Source organism: Cuculus canorus, chromosome 17 (genome assembly GCF_017976375.1).
Source record: "Cuculus canorus isolate bCucCan1 chromosome 17, bCucCan1.pri, whole genome shotgun sequence".
NCBI lineage: Eukaryota > Metazoa > Chordata > Aves > Cuculiformes > Cuculidae > Cuculus > Cuculus canorus.
Window position 1 is genome coordinate 367990 of NC_071417.1, and position 26266 is coordinate 394255.

At 43.5% G+C, this 26266-nt stretch overlaps 1 long non-coding RNA gene across 1 annotated transcript in view; it reads left to right on the plus strand.

Moving 5' to 3' along the window:
• LOC128853898 (uncharacterized) overlaps window positions 1–21609 on the plus strand; it is a 35840-nt gene extending 14231 nt beyond the window's left edge. The window contains exons 2-4 of the long non-coding RNA XR_008452719.1: window positions 14224–14504; window positions 18755–18918; window positions 21159–21609. This is a non-coding gene — a long non-coding RNA (uncharacterized LOC128853898). The remainder of the gene's footprint in view (window positions 1–14223; window positions 14505–18754; window positions 18919–21158) is intronic.
• The last annotated feature ends 4657 nt before the right edge of the window (window positions 21610–26266 follow it).

Consider the following 26266-nt stretch of genomic DNA (forward strand, 5'->3'; position numbering starts at 1 on the left):
CCAAAGCTATCATCCCAGTAAGGAGTCCTCCAGTGACCCTGAGACAGCTTGCTTAGGGCCTGATCCTCCAGTGAGCCTTGTCAGGGTCCAAACTCCTGCTCAGAACAGCAATTTTTGACTGCTTCCAAATACACCAGCACTTGCAGGAATCATTAAGTGAGGTTTATAAAGTGCTTTGAACATGAAACACAGTAAGAATGCCAAGTTATGTGATATTTGGTGTATCTCCTAGAGCCATGCATGCAATTAAGGGTGAATCTCAGCTTTCACAAACAAGGCAGTTTCAAGACCTCCTTGTCATAGGAAAAAATAAAGAATCTGGAAAACAGGATTCAAGGCTGAGAAATTAGGAGGCAAATGTAAATAAAGTAACAAGCCACCAAGTTATGATATCATAATACTAAAGGACTAAATCATAAAACAGAGTGCTTAGGTTTTACACTATGTGACTACACTTTAAATGTTTGTTAAAAGAAAATGTGTTATTAATCTTCTTGTGCACTGACTATTGAAATTAAGTCTCTTTCACTGTTGTCTAGTATAGAAATTTAGCACAGCATTTTTCCTAAGATCAGCCTATCAGCGTATTTTTGTCTATTTTCCTTTTTCATCTTGGACTAAGGACTGCGTTCCTGATTAGAGACCAGGCTGGGAGCTGTGGGTTCAGTCCTAGTGCTGTCAATGGTTTCCTGGATGAGCATCCTACAGTCCTGCTCCGATCAGAGCCCCCGGCCTCACAGGGCTGGGAGCAGGCATGGCTATTCCAGACTGCAGGGTGGAGTGAAGGATACCTCCTTGCTTCCATGGGATGCTACAGCATGTAGCTCATGAGTGTTTTCAAAGCACCCCTGGACCAGAAGGAGTTATGAGAGCACTGGGTGTTACACTACAGTAGATCACCACGCGCACTTACATTAGGAGGTTTTTTAGCACTAATCCTTTTTTTTTTTTTTCTGCTTTATGGCCTGATTTGAAATTCCCTTATACTTTGCTATAAGCATGGGTGTTTATTACTGTAAAAGGACCTTTTGAAAGAATCAGCAAAGCTACAGCAGGATTCCTTCTAGTATCTAGTATCAGGTCTTAAGTATGTACCAGTAATTAAAAAAAAAAAAAAAGAAAGAAAGAAAAAAATGGGAGAAAAGAGGAAGGCAACGGCTTCAGGTTACAACAAGTAAGGAGCATATCAACTTTTCCAGACACAGATTGATTTCTGTGTGCCTCTCCCAATGAATATCCTCAGCTTCTATGAAAAAGCTATTGGAGGCACACATGTGAAGCATTTAATAAAGAAAACACTGTGTGGCACTTCAGTTTCTCTTTCTGGATGCTACTTGGCTTTTTTGTTATTGAGACGCTGCAAAAACTCAGTAAGGTACAAAGCAGGATAAGAAGATAATGAGAATTTTCTAACCATCCAGCACACAAGAACTGAGAGTTGTTTCAGATGGCATCGGGTTTCTTTAGCCTACTCAGAGCTTGGAAATGTGTCCTTGATTTCAGCCCCCAGGAACGTGGGCTTGTGCTGCTTTATTGTCTAATGGATCTTTCACTTGATCTCCTCATGCAAACACGTTAAGCATGTGCTTGGGTCACTTAGAGAAAACTGAACCCCACTCATGTTCTTAGACTGTAATCCCTTAATATTGATTACTGTGTTGCACAGGGGCAACAGGTAACAAAATCCATGCGGACTCAGACTGGCAGCTGATCGTCCCACACATGCATGGTTCAGCTGGTAGCTCTTTGCAGTGCTGGGACTGCCTTGCCTAATCGCTTACCGATGATGTATGAAACACATAAATATGCTGGAACAGAAATACTGGATTGCAACAGTTGTTCTTATGAAGTGAACAGATGCGAGGGAGGATTGTACGATGGAGTGTGTCTCTCTAGATTTATCTAGTAGGCAGCTCACGTTTGTCTTCTGCCAGCTCACGTTAGACCAGACTAGGGTAACCTTTAAGCCAGCACATGAGAGAAGTATTTTGTGAAATAAAGGCAATTAACTATTTATAAAATGCATAGGGGAGCAACCTAATTGTTTGTAAAAACAGCTTTCCACTGACCAGAACAATGCTTTGACTGGATGCTATGTGTTGCTAGCGCCATGTCTTCCATTTCCTGACATATTTTTTTCGACCTGATGGAAGCCTCACTGTGGCTTGTGGGGACTATGCAGTATTAATTTATAATTTAAGTGATTCGTGGGGGTTACATTATATACTTGTGTATGAAGGGAGCTAGGAATCTCAGTAACTGTTGTAGCCTGAGGCTGATTTCTAAATATAAAGTATCCTGAGATGATCTGTAATGTTGTGATGTCTCCTTGGTTCAGTTTAATGGGAGCTCAAATGCTGGAGGTATGAAACACAGGAAAATGGACTGATGGGAACTCTTAGAAACACTTGAGTCAAGATAAGTGACTGGTTAACAGTATGGTCTAGTGCCTGGTGATTGCTGGGCTATAAAGGGGCGTCTTCTTGGGGGAAGGAGGGGAGATGCCAACTGGCTTTATACTCTGATTCCAAATATAGCAAGTGCAGATTTTGCACCCAGATGGGTAGAGCTGCACATCTAATACTGCTTGTGCAAAAACTGAGCACTAGAGTATGAAGGTGCAATCCAGGATACTTACGGGAAATGTGTTCCTTAAGACTACTGTATCATGTTACTCCCAACAAAAAAAAAGGGAGATACGCTCTTGGGTTCATCTTACATGAAGCATTTGCCAGTTCTCCATTGTTTGATAATTAAGAGTGTTTCTGTTAAGAGTCCCAGAATCACCCCATAAATGTGCCTGTGGTTTCTAAAGGCTGTATTTCCAGCAAAATAACTAAAACTATTTTGGCACTCTCATTTCCCAACTAGACACACATGAGACCAAATTTTTTCACAGCAGTTTTATTTAGGGTTGTTTTGGCATGAATTTCAAACTTGAATGCATCAGTATCCCAAGGCTATCTTGAGGATCTGATCTAAGAGGCATCTTCACACTTACCCTAAAAGGTTGGAGACTATGTGTGCTGTTAGCTCATTTAAGACCTACAGGTTTGTAATAGACTTGCACTTGCAGGTCACTAAGGATCTCTTAACCTCTAGTGAAAAAATGACCTTGACTGCAATGCCAAACACCACCTTATATCCATCAGGCTGTTCATGATTTGCACTTTAAAATTGTGGCTTGCTTTGGGACAGAATAGTCTCTAGGACAACTGTGTTTGAGCATGACAGTAAGTGAAGAAATCAAAATCCAACATGCTGAAGGGGTTTATATATATGGCATTTAAGACAGACGCTGCTGGCAGACGATATATTATCGCTTAGGGCATGACAGATTTGTTATTAATTAATAGTTCATTATTTGCTTTATCTAGTTCTTCTCTCAGTTCTCTGGTATTACACTCAGTATGTAATACTTGGATCTTCATCGAGACTTAAACTTTCCCCCTCTCCACTCCCCTCCAATTTGGAAGGTGATGAATTGAGACAGATTTGTTAATTTATGAACCCTGAGAGTGGTTTGAAAACCCATTTGTCAAAATGCTTAAGGAGGGGAGAGGTAAGTCACCAGCAGCTGCGTCACTCTCCAGCCACTCCCAACACAAAACAAGCACCACGTTTCAGCAAATGATTCTTGCATCAGCCCCCTCATCTTTTAGCTACCCAATACTATAAAAACCAGCATTTACAGAGCAGGGAATCCTTAATTTTCTTGGACAAAAGCCTTATTATCTGGGATTGATAGAGAGAAATTGTGCCACTTCTTACTATTTCCAGAACAGAGCAGACACAGGAGAGCATTCCATTAAATTTGCTACTGCTTGAGACATATTCGAAGTAAATATACACTGGCAGTGTTGCAAATTGAGGCTTTGCATAGCTCTACGCGTTCCCCTCCCTAATGCTTTCAGGCTTCAACAGATGTGATCGTGTCAGGAGATTCGGTGTCTAAGTGACCTGGTTTACATGAGAGCCTGATCTCTTGACATTGCAACTAACTCTCATTTCTGAAGCCACAGTCATATTTAGAGGCTGCTTTTTCAAAGTTTGGCTTCCCAGTCCCCAAATACTGTTTTTCATACTGTATCTCATAGCCATAGTTGGGCCATGGATTACAGGAATTTTAAGCTGCTATTTATAAAATGTTAGAAGGAATCCAGTGGGGCCGTTCAGAACATGAGTGAATTGCTGCCAGCTGGAAACAGAATACAGGAGGTGGATTTTCTCCTGGAGAGGTGCTAGTAATTCCTGGTAGAGATCAAAATGAAGGACAGTTGGGTTGGGTTTGGATGGCACATGGCTTCACACAAAGAGAATCTCTCTTCAGTCACAGCTCAACATTAGGAGTTTTTTGCTTTTAGTGGAGATCCACTTTCCTGTTCTGTTTGCCACCTGGGCAGTGTATTTGGAGGTGTGTGCTCTCCCTAGGGCATGTCACCCAGACACAGAGAGAATTGCATTGATGCCAGAGACATCAGTTTCAAATCTCAGACTCGCATAGCCCCTCAGGGCAGCAGAGGCTCAGGGCTCAAGGATCCCAGGAGTGGTTGGCAGCGCAGCAAATACAGCAGAGCTGCCGTCAGGTGTGAGCAGCAACACGGACTGGCTAAGGAAGTTTCAGGTATGCAGGATTTGCTATGGAAATATTCACTGTGAACAGTGTGGAGGAGAACAGAATCTGAGGATTCTTCTGCTTTCCTTAAAAAGTTGTAGATGTCCTTTTCTTACAGGGGTGAGAAAGACTAAGCACTTAGGTGTCTACTGCTGCCCGCTGTGCTTCAAACAAGAAAACACCCTACCAGTAGCTCATTTATCTTCCTGGCCCAGGTTGTGCCTTTTCTGACTAAATAAGTAACCAAAGCTCACTAGGTTACTTATGAGTAAAGGGAGGAAGAGACTTTGTTTATCCTTACATAGGGTGCAAAGATGAGGAAGCCATTCCCCAGTGACTGCATTGCTTTTGGTTCAGTCATTTTTCTTCCCTATTACCTCGAACCCTGGTGCCAGTTGTACACACCTACAGGATAGATTAACTGCCTGCTCTTTGCATGCAGGGTGCCCTCCAGGAGGCTGCAAACTAAACCATGCAGGTGCTTTTGCTGTGTTTTACATGTAGGTTTTCAGCATGTCATGTAGGAGGGGTCATTTCACTCTGCTGCTTTTTCTTTTCCTGCAGTGAGCCCACTCTGTTACACTGATGCCTTGGATGGTAATAACTTCAGCATCTTTGTTTGATGTACTGAAATTCACCTTCCTCTTCCTCTCACTGCTGGTTGACTCTGAGCTAGCTGTGGCAAACACAATCAGAGAGATCCATTCAAGTTCTTTTATCCTATTCTATTGCATAATGCCTCTGTATATTGCTAAACAGCCATTATGGTCTTCTCCCCAGCAAAATGGTCATTTAAGGAGAACTTACTGGAACTCACATTTTCTTTCTGAAGTCTGATGAATATCAGGCTACCACCTAGTGTTTCCATCCAGAATGTCAGGGCATCTGGGATGCTAGGGACGTGTTTCTTCTCCCTTAGTATCTTCTGTGTAGGATATACTGCTCTAAAGAGGTTAACAGAAGAAGAAAGCCTCTTTTCTTGCACTTCGGCCACTTTCCTTCCAAGAATTCAAAGCTACAGCCAGACAGGATTCAAAGTAGCTCCCCATTTTGATCAACTCACCTGAGTTCAATGTACATTCAGGCATATTTAGATCACATGTTAGATTGGTTAATGTAAGGCAAATGCCAAACACTTCTGTGTTTATTGTGATCTCTTGGTTATTTCTAAACCTTCAAAATACCTAATGATTCTTTGGGTTCTATTAGCACTGAGAAGCCCCAGAATCTCATTGTCCTTCAGCTAAACAAACATGTCACAACCTGCCTGTTGAGTACAGCACATGCTTTTTTAGTGTATAGAGTCTAGGTACTTACAGAAATTGTCTTTTTGCTCTGAGAAGGTACTCTGAGAAGTTTTGCTTGGTGTTGCCCTTTTCTAAAGCCGAATGGAGAGTAGTCACTTGTCTTTACTAGAAAAGGATCTCATTTTAAACATGTAAGTTTTTCTGAATTGCCAATATCCATATGAACTTTTTGAGGCAGTTTGATGATTATGCAACAAGGAGGATTTCCATTTTGTTGCAAAAGGCTTTTTGCCAGTTTTTTAAAGCCTTAAGAGAAATTTTTTTGCAGGGCCTTGGTGAGAAAATGTTCTTTATTGTTTCAACATGTCCTGGGACAAATAGAAATTGGTCCTGAGGCAAGACAGTATTGAGAATTAAATTAATTCTCTTAAATATGTTATTCTAAGATACTGTTGATGTTGATGCGTTTACCAAAGTGTGCATGGTACTGTTGGCTGTGTGTCCCCTCCTTTAGTTGATATTGCCATATTCAGTTGATTGGAAATGAAAGTAGGTTAATTTTCCCTTAATTTTATTCTTTTCAGACACTAACTTGCAGATAGTATATCCTACATACTTGATGCTTAGTCTGCTGAGGGTTTTTTGCAAACTTGGATTCCTCCTGGCCCATACATGTTATTATTTATTGAGTGCAGCATGTTAATGCAAAGTGACACTGCTTGGTGGGTGCTTGGGTTTACAGCGTGTGGGAAGAGACAGACCTTGCCCTCTGTAGCTTGTATGCCAGGGATGGGCATCTTTGAAAAAACTTTGGGACTGCCTGCCTGTGCTCCCATTGCAGTGTCACGGCACCACGTGCTTTTTCATGCAAAAGGTGTAATTGCCACTCCAGGCTGGGGCACATGCTCACAAATTCTATGACTTTGCCATAAACTCAAAGGAAATCTGAAAAGCAGAGCTGAGATATAAACTCAGCCTTAGCTGTGCTGTTTCAGATTGTTCAGTAGCTAAGGTACAGGACAGAATCCTGAGACATGAGTGATTTGCTAAAAGCCAAGGGGTTGGGGGCAGGTGGAGATTACAAGGCTCCCCAGAAAGTTCAGAGTGCCCTGTTCTCTGTGGTACACATCTTCTTGGGAAGTAGCACTTGCGGTACAGAAAAACACCTGGGGCTTACTACGCCTTGCCAGTTAATCTCTGCCCTGTGTGTGAGCAGCTGGGATTCCTCAAAAGCACAAAGCACTGGGGAATTCAGGGCTCCGCCAGTATACAGGAGAGCAAAACACACAGATACCTGGGAAGGGAGACAAGGTGTTTGTCTGGAGAAGCAAAAAGAAAGGCTGGGAAGTTTCCAGGAGGCGGTTCCAGGCTTGCTGACATGTATTCTCCAGAGTACCAAATAGCTCCCTAGAAGTCTGTGGTTACAGTAACGCAAGGGCTGCTAACAGATATGGCTTATGTCTCTAGTCACTTGCGATGCACAAATGTGGTATGATGTGCTGCTTTGTCAATGGGATTACAGGATTGGGAAGATTTGTTTGTTGTGTATTGCCAAGTCCCAGCTGTTCCCTCTCATTGCCTAGAGCAGGGAACTGCTTTGTGGGGACAGTGCAAGTCAGCGATAGGGGTGCTGGCCACCATGATGTCCCAAATCCCAACCTGTCTGCCAGGATGAAGTGATAGGGAGGAGAGGGTTAGCTGTGTGAGCGTGGCAGACCAGAGCAATGCAGCTCTCTGGATGGTCGCTTGCAGGTTGTTGGAGCTAGATAAGCGTCAGTGAAGATGAGTGACGATGCCACACAAGGTGAAGAAAAACTGCTTCCAGGAATATGAGTTGTAAGAAGAACACTGAAAATAATGTCAAGAAGTAGTGTTTCTTTCAGCCCTGTAGGTATCTAGCAGTAAAAATGTATCGATTATCTGACATTCTTGCTAACAGATGCTTAACAAACAGAGCCTGTATTAGGCTGATTATTTGTACTGTACCATGCCTTGTGCATTGGAAACTGCTGGAAGATATTCCTTAAACGTCTTACATTCTTGTGGGCCCTGCTCCTATTTGGTGTGGCTCTTATCTTACCTGGAAAGGCAAACGGGGATAGTGCTTCCCTTTTCTGCCACTCAGAAATAAGAGATCTACCTTTCTTCTTGGCAAATCTCTGGCTCTGCACTTCCCATTCTTGCTCTATCTTTTGTAGTCTTTGTGGGTTATACAAGCCTTCCATCCTAAGGCTTGTGTGTTAAAGGAGTGCCTTTTCCTAGCACTTCCTCTGTTTGACCTGTTAATGCTCTCTGCACTGAGGGATAATAAACCAGAGTGACCTAAGTCTTGGTCACATCATGCAGCAGAGTGGAGAACAAACCGCTTAGGTTTGCTGGAAGGAGCACGTAACTTCAGGGACAGACAGAGCAGCTGTGAGCTCCGTGCCACCACGGTGGGTGAGATGTATATCTGAGTGCCATGCTTTCTCTTACCTGTACCCAAGTAGCTTAAGTATGTCTGAGGTTTTGGTTCATGACTTTTATCAAAGTATGTGTGTGACCCAGAATACCCCAAGTTATATCAGCCAGAGAGACAGCACAGTGATTGCAGGTGGCTGCCAGCCTGCCAGAGCCCTGTGTGTGGCACTTTGGCTTAAAAGAGAACCACGTAGCTTCTCATTGCTGCATGCCCCACTCATCTCCACACAGGAGATGAGCAGCAGGCCTGCTTTCACTGGCCGTAGCTGGGCTTTAGGGAGAGATCAGAGAAGAACAATGAAGACAAGAAGATTGTAGCTTTTCCCACGGCTCACTGCAGCATTTTAGTTCTGTGTCCTGCAGAAGTGACCATGCAGCTCTGTTTATTCAGATTTTGGCTGCATATATTTTTGGGTGAGTACAGATAAAAAGCTCCAGTGCAGATGCTCTGTGTTTAGCGGTTCTGGGATTTCTTTCACAGAAAATGAGAAACTTGCTATTGAAACACCTCTCGTCCAAATTCTGAATTTTGCAGCCAAATTCTGCAGTGGTTCTTCAAATTATATCCCCCTGAACTAAATGTTTTATCAAGGGGTGGAGAAATGCTTCACTGATTCAATAGCAGCAAAACTTCTCAATCCCAACCGCTCAGCTGATATTAATGCCAGTCTTTCAGGTTGCATTCAATAACATGTTGACTTTTAATTCTTCTGATGGATCTGTCTCTTAGCTGCCTGAAGTAAAAAGCCTGAGCCCTGTGTCAGGTGGGGCTTCTGCTGTTTTGTGGGCTTGAAGAGAAAAGCAGGTTCTTTATGGGGAGACAATCAAAGCTGCTTTCTTGCCAAGGTGTAGATGAATTGGATGGGTAGAGAAAAGTGGCTTTTTAAAGCAGAGGTGTAGTTAGCTTAAAAACAAACAAACAGAAAAGAACAACTAAATCTAGGCATGAATTATAGCCTGTTTCAGATTTCAGCATGTACACGTTTTGAATTGAGCTGGAGTACCTATGGCTTTATTTAAATTGCATTTGAACAAAAGTAAATACAGAGAGAAAGAAACCAGGACAGCAAAATCCTGCAGGAAATTCCTCTACTGTAAACAAAGTCACCTTATGATTTATGTGACTGTACAGCCCCTTGTAAACATGTCTGTTTACTTGCAGGAAACCAGAAAGAACCCACTTTGGGCACTGCTGATTTTATCTAGCTTTGCTTAAATGCTTTTGGCTTCCAGTAGTCACTCCAGAGGAAGCACAGGAGCGATGGCTGCTCCCTGGAAAACTGGAGTCTACTGTACTTTAAAAACCGTGCCAAATACTGCAGATGGGCAGAGATGCATGGGAAAGATTGATAACAGCATTTTGTGGCCATGCTGAACCTCACCAGTGAAAGTTTATTAATAGTGGATGTGAAGCATTAATCCTCTGTGAAGGAACTCCAGTTTTCAATGCACCTAATGATGGAATTTTGTGTCTATAAAAAAGGTAGTAAGAACCCAGATCCTACACTGTGAGGTTCCTGTAGGCTCCCACTGAAAAATCTTGTTCTAACAGAGGTTGTCAGTTCTGCTGAGATTGATGAATTTTGTCTTGATGGAAAATGCTGTAATTGTTTGTCAGACACTTTGTTTTTATTTAAAGATTTGTTCATACATAAGAGTGAAATCCTGGCCATGCTGAAGTCCATGGGAAACTAGTTGTAGCCCTCAGAGGAGCTGCAATTCATGGCAAGCAAATCTGGATTTTTTTAGAATAGATATATCAGAGAAATTATGGGGTGCTATGAATTTTCTTCTGCTGAAGGCGTGTGTCGCTACTACAGAGAAGCCCTGCATTAAAGATACAAACTGATTACTTGGGTGACGGTTTGGTTTTGGTCTAAAAAAACCACCATTGCCAGTTGGTTGTAATCTGTCTCCCAGGATTGAATGCATTTCAAGGTTCCTCCCAAAGAACTCATTCTGTGTTCACATGGGTGGAAAGTCTCACTGTGTTACAAAGGTGTTTTTTCCCTCAATAAAATTGCAGTTTTGAGATGCCTCTGAATGCTGCAAACAATTACCACTCTCAAAATGTATCAAAATCTGCAGATCTGCTCCCATAGGAAATTGTTGCACCTCGGACTGTTCACAAAATTGTGGTTCTGGTTTGTAAAATGTGTTCTGGTTTGTAAAATGTGTTGCCATAGGAGCATTTAGAGACAAAATAGGGAGGGGGAATGTTTTTTCTCTTTGTGTATATGGATTTGGAAAGAAGGTTTTCAGATATTTTAGGTTAACAAGCATTTTTAGCACAAAGATTCTAACGGCGTATTCATTTCTAACCTGTTCATTTGCATACATCACTTTTCAATGAGAAGTGTTTATGGGCATAGGAGTGTTCACAGGCAGCGTTAGTCACCAAGACATTGCTGCATTGTGCCACCACACAAGAGCCAGTGCACGAAAGGGGGCATGAAAGGGTCTGAGATAACAACAGGCAGAGCTTGACCCTTGCCAGAGCCACATGCTTAAAAGCACACGCAATTTAATCCTAAAAATGGTCCCCCTACTTGCCTGGCAACTGGTAAATCATGTTGCCAATTCACTGTAGATGTCTACTGTATCCCCGCTCACTGTCTCCTTTCCAGCTGAACAGTCCTATCTCTTTAGGCTCACCTTGCACGGAAGCCTTTTGTGATGTCCTTATTGTCTTTTGCTGTATGTTTCCTGGGTCTCTTCTGTCCTTTTAGAGGGAATAAGCTGCACAGCAGGCAGTGGTCAAGGCTTGCATCGAGGCACAAGGAAGTTTTCTATTCTGTTCTCTATAAATTTGCTAACAATTTCTAACTTTATAAGATTATGTATTTTGGCCGTGGACAAGTACTGAGGTGATGTCCTCAGCACACTGTCCCCAGGGATTTCGATCTCTTTTTGTCAGTAGTAGTACCTAACCCAGACACGTCAAAGGGTTTATGGATTTCAGGTTTCTTCAGTGTGCATTGCTTTGTAGTTATTGAAATGTAATTCAGCCTGGTGATTCCATACCCTGTCAGTCATTTACCTCATCAACTTCCATTTTAGATTTGACAATCTTGAATGATTTGGGAATCACCTGCAAATATAATTTTCCTAATCACCCTTTTCCTCACTGTTATGGATGAGTTGCACAGGAGAGATGCCAGGACAGGCCTTCGGAACAGTGTCTCTGCAACCTTGTTCTGCTATGAGAAATGAGTTTGCTTTCTTTTAACCAGTTATTAATCTACAAGAGGTTGCTCTTCTTCACACTGTGACATTAGAATTCTTCAGTAAGAAACCTTCCTGGAAGTTTTTCTTTTTTTAAAAAGTGCCAGCTTTTGAACAGTGTCAGGTATAGGATCATCCTTATCCATGCAGTCAGTGAATCCTGCAGAGAGCTCTAAGGGATCAGTTATACTATTATCACATGTTTATCCATGCAATTAAGTCTCTTCCTCGGCAGAATTTCCACTAATTTCCTCAGTACAAAGACCAAGTCTAAGTACTCAGATTCCAGGATCATTCATAACTATGTGTTTTAGTGAGCCCCAAATTTATGACGCCCAAAAATTTAGTTCTACATCTTGATTAAATATGACATTTACTCACTCTTTGTGAAGACAGTCAGTCTACCCCTAGAATTATGCTTTCTGGTTTTGCAATTTTTGAAAGTCTCTGTATGTGTTGTAATCAGGGCCATCATCTTGATGAGACAGTTGAGATAACAGTCCTGATGGTTCCTGTTTAGAAGCAGTAATGGTTATGACTGAGTTTAGAGAAGAACAAAATTGGCTTCAAAGCTGCAGCTGTATAAGGCAAGTCCAAAGCTCTGAGACATCTGCCAGGCACAGGAGCCACAACAGCCATCTCTGGTTCCCTTCAGGGCAATGCCAGGCATGAAATCCTGGCACTGCTGAAGTCAGTGATGTCAGTAAGAGTAACGACCTGAAATAAAAGGGGAATTTGAGCTAAATAGAGGGACAATTATGCATGTCACTATTCATATAGACAGATAGACGTGGTCACGGATTAAATAGTTGTCTAGAGGCCAAAAGAGATTCACCTGCTTAGAAGGGAAACTAAGTCAAGGTTTGTAAGTGCAGGGTAAGGTTGCTTTCTGCGCTGAAACAGAACCAGGACTTCTGAGCAGTAGCACTATAGTTCTGCTACAGTGCTGCTTCAGAAGCAGGACCCTCGCTTAGTCAGGAGTAAGCTGTTTTCTGACTACCAGTGTTGCTGACCAAGCTTGTACATCTTTAATCATGTGCTGTTTTGGTTTGTTAAGATGGAGAGGAAAGAACAAGAGCAGAATTTATGCCAGACTGAGAACAAACATTGCCTCATGTGGGTGGTTTTATACCTCAGAGGCCAATCTCTCAACTTTCTGACTTGTTTGCCCCCTTCTTTATTTCTGATGGGAAAACAACCCAGAAGGATGTAAATCATGATGCAGGTTTCCCCACCCTATGTAGAAGTGAGAGACCGGAGCAAAAGGAGAGGAAGGGAGAGACAGCAGAATGAATTTCTTCTTAATAAATTTGACACAGAGACTGGGAGCATGTTTATAAAACCCTAACGGAGAGCAGAGGAGGGTTTGTATCTTTGTTTTCTTAAGGTGCAAAATCAGGCCTGTTTTATTGGACCCATGGGATTGGACAGTGTGTAGAAGGCCACCCATCGAGAAACCAGCTGATCACTGCTGAAACTGTCTTCCCAGACTCTATCCCTTCTCTGACAGGGTGCTGGGTTTTTATGACAGGCCGACAGCAAGCCTTTTACAGACCATAACTCCTTGTCTCAACAAAAATTGCTATAAATTAGCTGAAGAAAGGACCTGCGGGGATTGTTCCAATCTGGCTTGGAATCCCAAGTCCAAAGTCAGCATTTTTAACAGAATAATCTGAGTTTTCAAATCAATTGTGTCTGGAAACAACCTTTATGGGAAATGAGCGAGTGGGAGGTAGGAGATAGCTAAAGGGAGTCAGGGAGTGAGAGGAGGTTATTACTAGATGGTGAGAAGTGTAGGTTATGTAAATCTCTCTTCTCCAAAGACTTCCAGAGTGAATAAAGGAAGTCAGCTTGTCTTTGGTTCCCCAAGAGTCCTTATTTTCTTCAAGCTGAAGGCAGCTTCTATATAGAACTTGGACTTGTGCTCTGAGTCTGAGTATCCAAAATTTTGCAAGCATTCATAAACTAAGATTGCGTATGACTTTCATAGTTGATCAGATTTTCAGAGTAACCTAAATCTGATACACCTTGAAACACTGTATTCCCATCTGAAAGATGTGACACAAACCCCCTTTCTCATACAAATAACCTGTCCAGTACTGGGCTTGTATCCCAAAGTGGTTCCACAGTAAACAGTTTCAGGATGGAAAGAGAATCTCTTGAATTATACATTGAACACGGCTGAGAATTGTCTCTGGTCCTGTCAGCTCTGCATAGAGTGTGGAATCAGTGGGGTGATGCTACAGGAGTGGAGACAACTGAGATTCTGCTTTTCAAAACAAGGAAGTTAAGAACAAGCTAAAACTTAAAATAAGAGCTAAAAACTTTGTTGGGGAAATGTAAATGTTAATCTGTAACTGTTTTGATACACTATAGACAAGTAGTTACCCTGTTAAATACCCAAGCAGTGTTTCCAGGTAAGCTGAATGGATACTGTATAATTAAAGTTGTTGTTACCTAAGTTTGTTTTGGCACTTTTGAAAACATCAATGTAATAAGAGAATGAAACCGTTGTTATTTTAGTCATTTGCCATTAAAAAGAATCAGGGAACAGTTTGCTTAGGCTGAACATAGAAGTTGCCATAGCAGAGTTTTGTGATATACTTTGACATTTTATGATAAACTGGTTGGCTGTAGTTGCACAGAAGTCTCATGATCTTGATTTTTGCTTTCCAGAGTGGGTCAGTAACTGAGCCAAGTGACTGAGGAGGATGGAAGGCACTTGGACTTTTTTGACTTGGAGGGAGAATGACTCCTCTGAGCAAATCTGAAAAATACTTCTTATAAGCAGAGATAACTGCAAGCAGCACTTCTGAGCTGAAGGACAGGAGGACCATCTTGCCTGGATGTTAACAGCAGTTAACAGCCATGTCCTATCTGGAAGAGAAAGCAGATCACCAAAATACAATGAGCAGGAAAGCATTTTCTGGTCCCGTCCTACCCAAAGACAGCACCAGGTAGGCTGGAGAGGGCTTTGTGTGGGGATGCTGAGGGTGTATGACTTTAAAGGTGGTTTGTGAACTGTGGAGTTTTCTCAGTCATTTCACACTGTCTTTGCCTGAACTTCGTCTGGTTTACAGAGTGTCGAGGCCAGTCTCTTGTAAGCTGTGACATTTGGATGTGGGATGCTGGGGTCTGGCATGTTGTGAATGAGTAGTAACTAGGACACGTTGTGGTCTTAAGATACTTCTTTCCCCAGTCATAGAAGTAATGTCCATTCTGCTTTTAGCTGGAATCTGTTACACTTGAGGATACAAATGCTGCGTGAGCTGCAATAATGAATTATTCCAAGCTTAAAATCAAGGCTGCCTTGCATAGGAACGTTGACAAAGACCTGTGCCTCAGCTAGGGTATAAAGCAGAAGGGCATTCTCTCCAGTTGGTGTTATCCTTGTATGACCTTTTGGGTGTTAGTAGGTTTCTGTCCCTTTTGTGTGTGTAAGTACACAGAACAGTGCGACTGTGCTCTCTCTTCCACAAGATGCAGTGGGAGGAAAAGGCACAGATGGCAACAAAGTGCAGAATTTTGGATGTGCAGAAATTGCAGCTATTTGCATTTGGAATAAATTTCTGAAGTTATTTGCAGGAATACTTGAAGGGTCTTAAAGTCAGAGAAAATACACACTTCCAGTGTGTGAAACATCCTGACAGAAAGCTTAGCACAAAATTCCACAAAACAAAACAAAACTTTCACCAACTTCCACCAGCTGGAGCTGTTACCATAGTTGCCAGTCTACCTAGGTTCAGAAATTGCCTACTGGTGGTTAACCTGTAGCACTGCTGTGATTGAAAGCTACAGTGAAAGGAAGCTCTTTAAGTTCTTAAAATGTATTATGTGTGAAAACATTCAAATATACACTTAATTTAAACCAAAACTGTTGAGAATCAGGTTTTTGCTGTTTGCAGGCATGCCAAGAACTCTACTTTCTCCTGCAATAGTTAATCCTATAACTTAGTCTGACTGGGGCTGGTCCAGCTGTTATCAAAAGCAGTGGAAAACTGCTGGTGGAAGCTGGATTGGGCTCGTCTGGTGCCCTGTTGAAATTTGTGGTGATATACCAAAGCAGAACAAAGATAACGGCCTCGGACTGTAAATTCATTGGGGCAGAGACTCTCTGTTTGTATGCATTCTATAGTGTTGAAGACATTTGTCGACACTTCAGAAATAATGAATAATGCTAGTGTAAGGAGGAAATCTCTCCACTCAACCCTAGGTGTTTCTGCTGCTAAGTGTTGAAAGAGAAACACAGAGCCTTGAACTCTGAAGACTTGGCAGGTGAGGAGAAGGAAAAATCATTTCACTTCCCATTTAAATTTAAGCTTAATCTGCATTTGTTGGGTCTGGTTGAAATATTTAAGCTTTAATTTAATGTTGTTGGTTTTGGGAAAACTTCTTCGGCTGCGTGGCATGAAAACACCTTAGATATATGGCAAGGTTTTGATTTAATTTCTGTTTTCATCTGTTTTCCATTATGAAGCGGACTAATTGCAGTAAGATTCTCTGTGTGAATTTGTGTGTATTTGGACGTTTTCTCACTTTACAGTCACTGTAAAAGCAGTCAGCAGACAGGTTTTAAAATGATTTAGTATGAGAAGAAGTAAATTCTGGTTGTCTTCACAGTAGCAGGATTTCACTGGCACTATCAAGTTTTCAAAGCTTTCAAATTCAGTCTATTCAAATTTATAGAAAAGCCACTTTGCACACTTGAATGGTATTTACTTCTATTTTAGTGACTTTTAAATTTCTAGCAGGAGCTGACATGCCCCTGGTGTTTGAAGTGCCCCCATTAACTGTCCACATTTTGCTGTTAAACAGCCAACAGATGGGTCTTCTTATGAAAGAAAACTGCTTGTTTTAAAAAAGATAAAAAAGGAAGAGGGAGAGACTTCAAGCAGTGCTTACAGAGGTTCAAAGAGACCCTTGACATGTTTTTTCTGCATGCTGTGTCCAGTAGGTTTCCCCAGGGTGGCACTGGCTGGGTTCCCTTGCCTGGGTACTGGAGTGGTGGCTCTGTGTTTGGCTGTGTGCCTGTTCCCCCCTGCTCCCCTCTCCCATACTGCTTATGCTGTAAACCTGGTCACTGAATGATCCCGACTTTAAAACAACACTCCTGTAAAAGCACCCCTGGAACAGAATGAAGCAGCAAAAGGCAAGGATATCTCCACTGCCAAAGGCAGCGAGCTGTGACTTCATTGCCTCAGTGGTACTCTCTTTGGGGACAGACTTGTCACAATTTTTATGTTATTCAAGGTAGTGTCTTAATAGGCAGTCCTAGGATTTTGAGTTGCCATAGCATGAAACTGGCATTAAATGTCTCTGCTACAAAAATTAAACTGGGTTTGGGTTTGTGCTTTAATTAGCTATTTAGCTGTTAAAATGTTTGAATTCACTTTTGCACTGAGGAAGATAAAGAAACTGAAGAACGAGAAACTTCTTAAGAACATGATATTTTGTTGTGATTTATCCTGTGACAGGTTTGCAGGGAAATTCTTATAGGACTGAGAGATACTATCATTATGCACAGATGTGGTAGTGTATGTGCCTATGAAATTCTGGCTTGGTGTGCAAATGTCACATAATGTGTATGTGTGTTCGGTGTGGTGAGCTGGGCTGTGGTCTGCTCCTGCCATCAGGCATAGCAGAAGGTGAAACCCCGGTGACTGTGACAGCTGAGATGCAGCTATGGGAGAGCTCAGCTTTCTTTTTGAGAAAGCTCGGGTCTACCTAGTGCTCTGTTTTGCAAGATCTGCCTGCATCATTTCTAACTCTTGGTCCCAGAAACATCCAGGGCCTACAACACAAAAAAACAAAGTAGCAAATCCTAGCTCCCTTGTTTCCATGAGAATTATTGATTCTATACATTTTTTAATACATGCAATTCTCTTTGGGGAATTGCTCTGTGGACACAGGCACTGTGTGCTTATCAGATGGTGATAGGCTATTGTTCTGGATGTGTTGACATCGTTTGTGTAGCTGTTGAGAGAAGCAGGAAGGAAACTGAATTGCCAAGTGAGTTTCAAAGACGTTATCACTATGTGGAAGAGGGACACTTGTCAAGTGAAAAGTAACAGAATTGACCAGACTGGATCTTGTGGCTTAGTACTTCTGAAACATCAAGTAAACAGCAAACAAGCAGTTAAACAGAGATGTGGAGAAATGGTGTGTCTCATCTATGTGTTGTGAAATGTGTTCATGCTGACAGGGGAATCCAGACTGACAGGGCTTACAATGGATGCTGCTGATTCTTTTAAAAAATCTTTTCTGCATTGAACGTATAGAAACATGCTGCTCTTTCTGTAGTCTCTGTGTTTGTGTGGTTGATTGAGCTTAATATTTGCATATTAAAGAAACAATTATTTAGCTTTCTGTAGTGGAAAGTTGGGTCTGAACTGTGAAGTGTGAATACATCCATGGGCATTTCTAAGATTTGCAATTCTGTAATTATGAGGTTTTATTCTGGGCCTGTCTTTAACTGTAGCTGAACAAAAACCTTCTCACTGCAAGCTTCCTTTTGCACTAGAATGCGAACCCCCCTGAAGAACATAAGCCACAAAATACCTCTCCGGGTGACCTAGCAAATTGTTATCAGGAAGTCACTCTGCACTCATGGCCCTGATTCTTGTATAGCTTGGACTTGAGCTCTGCCAGAAAAATAGGGTGTTCTTTCTGGTAGTATTGCCTATATCCTGACGGACAGTGCTGCTCCTTTCACTGGATGTTACACCCCTTCTTTCCCTGGACAGTTAGTCCTCATTCGATAGAGAATAATGCTAGTCTGGCAGTGAAGTGGATTGGCTGATCAAATAAGTCCTTTCTGTTGTGAATCTGTGATGCTGCTGTACTGGAATGTGTAGAAGGAGCCAAGGAACAGTTATGGGAGAGTAAAATTGCAGTCCTTGTTCTGGAGATGGTCAAAAGTGAAAAAACACATACAAAGAGGTCTATGTAGATGTGTACATGTAGATGACAAAGCAGAAAACTTTTTAGACACATGACTTGTGTGATTACATTAAAAGTCCTTGTGTTCCCTTTTTCTCCCTTGCTTTTTATGTTTTGGTGGAGTTCTTGCTGCTGGCATGAAGGATGTAGATGGGGAGTTGGATCTTCAAGTCTTCTCCAGAGCTGGTCAGGCTGATCAGCTGTCTTGTCATTTGCTTCTAGGACAGCAGAAGTTTTTTTCTATTTTTTTTTTTTTCTCCTTCTGTAGGAACTGTAGGATTGTCTTCAGGATAGGAAGCTCCTGTGGCATGACTGAGGATCTCTGAGAAAGAGATGAAAACTAGAACTGTACAGAAGATAAATGGGGAAGGAAAGAATATTTCTACCTTTGCATTTCAGTTCTTTGGGATCCTCTTGCCCTGATTGTAAGGGGTGAGTTCTGCTTGTTTTGTGCTTGTTACTAGTTTTGAAATCCCCTGCTGTTTGCAGGACACACAGTGACAGGATCTCTGCTCAATAACGCACTTTCCCCACTCGGTGCCCTCTTCTGGGGTTCTGCTTGTTGGCACAGAGGATGTGGCAAATGTTCTTATTTCCACCCTCATGGGGAGAACTGCTTGTGGTTAAGATGATTTGCAAGTGTGGTGTTTTGTGGTTATGTTATTGCTTCCTCCTATAATCCCACATGCTCTGGCACACAAGGTATTTAATAGCATCCTCAGGTTGACTCCATGATGACTAATTTGCATGGGCTGCACAGACTGTTCACATCACCTGGTAAGAAGCTGAGTGGTAAGAACTGATTATAGATTTTAGCACAGGGTCCTGAAATGCAGCCTTCACTTTGAGATACAGTTGGTGTGCAAGACCAGGTAACCTTCAGCTGAGAGCAGTAAAAGTTTGTGCTGAGCAGTGGGCTGCATGGACACCTCCAGAATGGGCTAGCAGCTGACCCAGCCTGGGTTATGTGATGTGCAGACTGTCAGTTCTCCAGTCCTTGATTCTCCAAAGGGACCTTTGTCTAGGATAGTCATTATATTGGCTATTCTCACCACCACAAAGACTGCTTGATTCTCAGATTGCTTCCTGAAAACTGTGTGTAAACAGCAGCCTGAACAATCCCTCAGACCCTGCTGCGGAGTCCCAGCAAGCTTCTTCCAGTTCTCTTCAGTGCTGGTGGCAGTGGGGCTGACACTAGTGACATTTAACTCAAAGGCAGAGGAGTGTGTGCTGTATTGAGTTGAGCTGTATTTGATGTGCCCATGTTTGCGCTGTTTGACTACAGAAGCATCTTGTGCATGCACAGGGCTCGTCTTGTGAAGTGGTAGGCTGTGATAGTCCCCCAGCCAGGCCTTGGCTGACGCGAGAAGCGCTTACCGCCTCAGCTTCACTCTGACAGCCCTTGGTGCAAAGTGCAATACAAAGGCTGATGCTGTCTGCTGGGTTTTGCAAGCAGCCAAGAGCACATTACCCTGCAGCAGACCAGGGCAGTCCTCTCTCTCCCTCTGGGCAGGTTGATAAGGAGGGACCTTTCTTCCTCTGCAGTTAAGTGCTGCTCTGATTTACTGCAGCTCTTCCTTAAGCGCTTCCGGAGGTCAGAGGGCTGCAGACATGAGCCCATAATGGAAGACCCGAGGTCACTTGTAACCAATACCAGTGAAGCTGGGTGCCATGCTCTGCAGCTGGGAGTAAATAAACCTATCCCCCCGACTTGCTTTAAAACCTCTCACTAATGTGACACAGAGAGGAGGATGGAAGAATAATGGATGATTCTCATTAGAAGAAATATAGTGCCCGGTGGCTTGTGAAGCGTGCGTGTTTGTCTGTTATTCTTGCTGGAATGCTACCTGCAGTGCAGCTGTGCTCCCTAAGGAGGCTTTGGTGGCCACCATGGAGGACTGAGGGTTGCAGTGCCCCTTCCGGGGCAGCCTTTCTTCAGCCTACCTTGCTTCAGCCTTGTTTATTTGCCATTTACAATGGAAAACTTAGAAACATTTCTAATGAAAAGATTACTTTTTAGTTCAAAGAACACTAAAAAATCCTGTACTGCAATACATTAGTCTTTATTGGAAGACCTGGTATCATTCATAATCAGTACAAACTAACCCAAGTTACGTTGCCTGTGATAAAAATTGCTAATGGTCTTTGCTCCAGTAGCATTTGGAAACTGCACAGCTGCAGTGACTGCTGATAGAAGGAATAAAAATTGCGGGTGTCCTGCAGGTAGAAGTCCTGGTGGAGGTAATTGAAGGACTGAGCACCACGTGCAAGGAAGCAGACCCAGACAGCATGCACTGCTGTGTGTGCAAATGAAGGGACTAATCGTAAAGGCAACCAAATTGTCTGCATTTCAGTGCAGTAAATCCCAGTAAAAATCCATGTCAGGGCTCTTGGAGGCTGGCTCTGGGGGCTGGCAGCTGCACACTGGCTATCCCCAAGCAGCACGGCTGAGCAGCTGTGGTCTAGGCTGGCTGCAGGGTTGGGCATCTAAACACTCTAAGAGAAGAAAGGGAAAAGTGCCTAAGGCACAGGGGAGAAGTGCTGGAATGGTGATGGAGGTACCGTGAAGGATACCAGTCAGAGCTGGAGCGTTTAAAGCTTGGTTATGCAGCTGCCTCTCTTCACTGGTTATGAGATGACCTCTCATGGTATGACCCTCCCTGTCCATGCAGGTGTATCCTGAGCTGAGCTGCTGGAATGGTCACAGTGCTGGGCGCAGTCTGAGTCACTCAAGGTGTGAAAACTCCAAGTGCAGTGCCACCATGAGATGGGCAACTATTCCTGGATGCATCCCTAGGAAGCAATTACCAGCAAGTGTCAGTGCCTTTTGGGAGACCTGGGAAATTGCATCTTTAATACTGTGTTCAGTGTTGGTTGACCAACACCCAGAAGAAGTAGACTCAAACGACAGGAAGTACAGGGAAGGCCTTCTAAAAATTATTATGAAAATGTATTTTGTCTTGTATACAAAATTTGGCTTGTTTTGTCTAGCAAAATAAATAAGAGGGGGCTGTGGCTGTGCTCTGCCAGTACGCTGGGAGTAAATATCAGGGAAGCAGATGATGTATTCACAGTAAAAGATGATGCTTTGTATTTTAGTTAAAGCCTTCTTAAGGACACACAAGCAAGTGGTAGATAGTCCTTTCTATGTTTTGTTTCCACTTGGGCACTTCTGTAAAAAACTGGCATATCCACAGGTGCTGCTCATTTATGCCCCTCCATTCTGCAGAAAATACACAGAATAGAGTTAGGCAGTTTCCCCATGAAAATGTATTTGGCTCACTTGGGCAGGATTTTTACATCTGACTACGGGAGTTCAAAAGATGGGAAGCAGTTCTTTTGAAACTTATTTGAAATCAATGGCCTCGCTTAACACCTCCATTCATCCAATAAACACACAACGGCACTCGCCATCAAGTGGTACTCGGACCTGCTGGTGTCTACCCTTTGAATGCTGCACGCAATTTGTGGAGAAAGACAAGCTCAACAGCCTGAGTGTGTTTGCCTGATTTTATCTCTGTCAGCAAAGGAAGCAATTTTCACAGATGGGAGCGGGCAGCCTCTCTTGGTGAGGTGTTGTTAGCTGGGATGGCTCTACCTCGAGCGCCTTGTGGGCTGCTCCGCTCCGCACCTGAAGCCTGCCCTGGCGGCTTGGAGGTGATGACAATAGGCCTCGAAGATAAACAAAATAACTGAATAAAAAGTGCTGAAAGCCAGCAGCAGGTGAACTGTGAAGAACAAACCCCACGCGCCAGTCATCCCGCCTGCAAGGCAGGCTGAGCTGTGACTGGGCAAAGCTTATCACTTCGTTTAACACACGATCCTTTCCCCCCTCCTGCCTCAACACCTCCCTTTCCAACTTTCAACAATTGTTTGATTACTTGTGTGATACAGCTAGAGAGGAAAAATGATTAGATGCCCGCCTTCCTCTTCCACAACAAAACAGAGAGGAAGCAGCTCAACCAGGGCTTTGTGCAGCAGCCAGGTGCTGTTGAGTGGCTGGTCACCGCTCTCTTCAGGAAGGTAAATATTGGGCTAGAGATGATTACAGCTGTGCTCAGAGAAGCACCGCACGAGCTGCAGCCTTTATGTGGTCACGTTAACTCTATGCTCCAGCATGGATTTGCATGTCTCCTGCTGGTCCAGCTCTTGTTGGTGCTTCAGCAGTAATTGGCTCAAGCCTCAAGTAAACATTTGGCTCTGGTCATTGGAGAGATGGCACGCATACAGAGGTACCCTTTGCAGGGGCTGAAGTGGTGTTTGCCTTGTGCTTCAGCCTGGTTAAAGGCAGCAGTGTTCAAAAGCAAGTAGACAATCCAGCTGAGATGGTCTGTGATCCAAAGACCACCAGCATCACCAGAACTCTTCATTCCAGCAGTGTCTGGAGCATATTCCTCTCCTATCAATGCTGCCAATGCTTGCCTTACTTCATTTAAAATTTGTAGGAAGAGAAACAGAATGAGAGGATCTCTGGAAGTTTTCCTTATGGCAATACACTTCATAAAGCCTCTCTCATCTAAGAGGCCAACAGCACCTGGCTACAGAGCTGCTGGGCACCAGGAGGTGACCTTGTCTGAGATAGAAGCAGTGATGCTTAGAGATAGATGACAACAATAGGCAGGATTTGTGTGAAATGCAGTCTGTGCTCACGGGTGATGGCAATGTCCTGCTCTTACCAGTTTCACTATCTGCTATGGAAAGACAAGCCCTCACTCCATTGTGAAGAGTTGAGCATCCTAGGCTGATGCAGTGCCCAGTGCAGGCAGGCAGCCTTGCACTCTATTCTACATTGATACAGGCACCCTCTGGAAAACAGTTTCTGTTTTAACAGCTGCAAACTTTGCGCAGGGTGGATTCAAATTGTGTGACTTCTTCTTCCAGCTTCTTAATAGCAAAATCGAGGTGGCAAAATGGAAACTCAGGATTTTTTTGGAATAGCTTAGTATGGTCTTAAATCAGCTTTCTACTTGAGCAGCGCTGTTCACGCAATCTAGAATTTCATAAAAGCCCAGCAGGGCCACTTCATTGCACACTTTCATAGCTGCAGGAAGAGTAGAGTAAATGTGGAGTACACAGAGATTTGTAGGGCTTCTGTCAATCCAGATAGAGCTCAGGCTGGCAAGGCAGGGAAACCTTTTTATGTTTTGTCCCTGCCAGATACCTGGGTGGTATTGCCCAAAGATGAAGGGAATAGAAGGGGACCCATTCATCATCTCTTGTATTTTCTCTTTGTATTTATTTATCTTTTAAAAATTCATTTTAAAAATTACTTTGGTGCTGAGGAAAGGTGAGGGATTAACAGCCCCAGAGATTTCAGCTCTCTATTTATCCACTGAACAGAGAGCTTTAAGCACATTCCCGGTGCTGCTCCAGCACTGTACGCCAGCCCTGACCTCAGGGACTGTCTCCCAGGAGAGCAGCTACCCCATCCCTCTTACCCACAAGAGCTGCATCCCCGTGGATGGAGCAAGGAGTGGTTGCTGCTCGGGATGTAAGTCTGTGCCAGGGACTCCTGCAAGTTAGGAAATGGCTGATGGTCTACCCTGTAACTCTGCATTGTGTTGCCTGGTAGGCATGGAAAAACTGCTCACCAACAAGCCGTGTCTGTGCAGAATGTTGCTCCAAGTGCTCTGGGCCAGACAACACACTCTAGGATCCCACTTCACTTCTCTTTCCAATCTTAAGTTATCTCCCTCCAAGGATGGGAAAAAGCTAATCCTTTAGGATACCTGGGTGTCTGTGTATGGTGCTTTTCACCCTATTGAAGTGCAGAGTAGGTGTTATGCCAGCACGTAGAGTAAGGCAACCACATAGCTATGGTGTGATTTTCACAGTCTGCACTTGCAGCTTCTGCCAGCTTCTGGAGAATTTTTAGATGGCCTGTAATCCTATGGCTTTATTTAGGCAATAAACATGGGTCCTAGTATTAGGTCGCCAAGTTTGAAAAGCTAAAATTCATCCCCCATCTCTCCAGCCTTTCTCCTGACATACTTGGTTGGATTTTGTTTGATAATTTCTCAGTATGGATCATTTCGGATTCCCATCCATAAAGGCCTTGTGTTGTTACCTTTTCATCAGCTTTAGCATTTATAATAACCCTTTGCAAACTAAGTATTTCCCTCGGCCACAAAGTTGAAGAGATTGGGAGAAGAGAGGAGAGCATCCCTCACAAGTAGCTGGCGTGGGTTGGGATGGGGTTGGCACTGTGGGGGGTAAGGCTTTCTGAGGCAAATGAGAGATACCTCCTTGCAATTAGTAATGCTGCCACTGCCCTCTCTCTCACTCAAGGAGTGACATCCAAGATGCGTATTTGGCGTTTGAACTAACCTGTCTCGGGGTCCCAAGGGACAGGAGCTGGGATTGCTCTGTGGGAGGCCCTGGTGTTGAATCCATTTGGCTGGTGTGCCCAAGGGGCCTTCCATCATCACCTGCCTCTGCTGGAGTGAAGGCGTCGGCTGCACCAGGTGGTACTCAGGAATTCTATCCAGTGTGAGTTACTCAGGGAAGAAACCCCTCCTTTCCTGTTTCTGCCTGTGGTATCCAAGGGTTGACCCCATCCCCCCATTTTGCTGAAGGGGCAGAAATTTGATAATGGACGTAATTAGGTCTGAACATTAAACGAATGTTCTGAATCATCACTGCTTTGTCCACTTGTCCATAATTACCAGCAATGGACATGGTGGCTTCAAAGGCCACCCAGTTATCATTTATGTTTACTATAAACACAGCAGCTGTTTTGGGTTACAAGGGTGGTCATTTTGGTGGAATTTGACAAGCCAGACCCTGAAATCCTCACCTGACACTAGCTCCATCCCTCTTTTGGAATAAAACTCAGTATAGGAGTGCTCTCTGCCACCTAAGGAGAGAGGATGGACGGGCTGTGCCTCATTCACCCCTGGTATTTGCTGTTTCTCCATGCTCCCTCTAAATCCCAGTGAATGGTCTGTGTTTATGTGGCTGTGCCATGTTTGCTAATGCTGTCTCTCCCCAACACCACTGCTCGAGGACTCTAGGAGTGCCAAAACGGCAATTCCAGGAACATTAGAAAGCTAATGTATTAACCAGGGCCTCTGCTAGGGTAGCTCTGATGGGGAGGACCTAGCAGGCTACGCAGAGTTTTAATTTTATACCTGGCACTGCAGAATGGAGAGGTATCTGGGGTTAAAGGAGTGATGTGACCACTAGTTTTAGTTACAGATCTCTGCTCCTGTGGGGTGGGGCAGCAGGTGCAGGATGGATGTGGGAGCTCTGGACCCTCAGCAGTGGTAACTGAAGGAGAAGCCCAGCAGCTGTTGCACTGTCTGGGGCAGAGGATTCATTTCTCCCTCTGTGGGCTTCACCGACCCTCTCAGTGCACAGCCTATTTATCATGCTATGCATTGCGCCAGGTTTCAGGACTCTGCCAATGTCATCAACAAGCAAATCCCTCTCTTGCAGAACCTGTATGGAGACACAGGAATGTGACACAACAGGGCAGAGAAGGCTGCAGCCTCTGAGGTGGAAAAACCTTGTGAAATTTTGGCCTACCAGACTCAGGAGAACCCAGATAGTTGTTTCTGTGGAAGCAGGGATCTCCATCTTCCAATGGACACTGGATCCCTTGGGAGGGGTCCAGAGAAAGCCGGTGTGTGTGTAGAAAAGCCGGAACGGGAAAATGCAAAGATGAATCATATGGGCGCAGGCAACAGGGAAACACTAGAGGATCTTTTAATTGCATTAAAGTCAAGTCATTGCATCAGTTGGTGAACATCTGCATGAACTATATTTGCCTGTGAAAGCA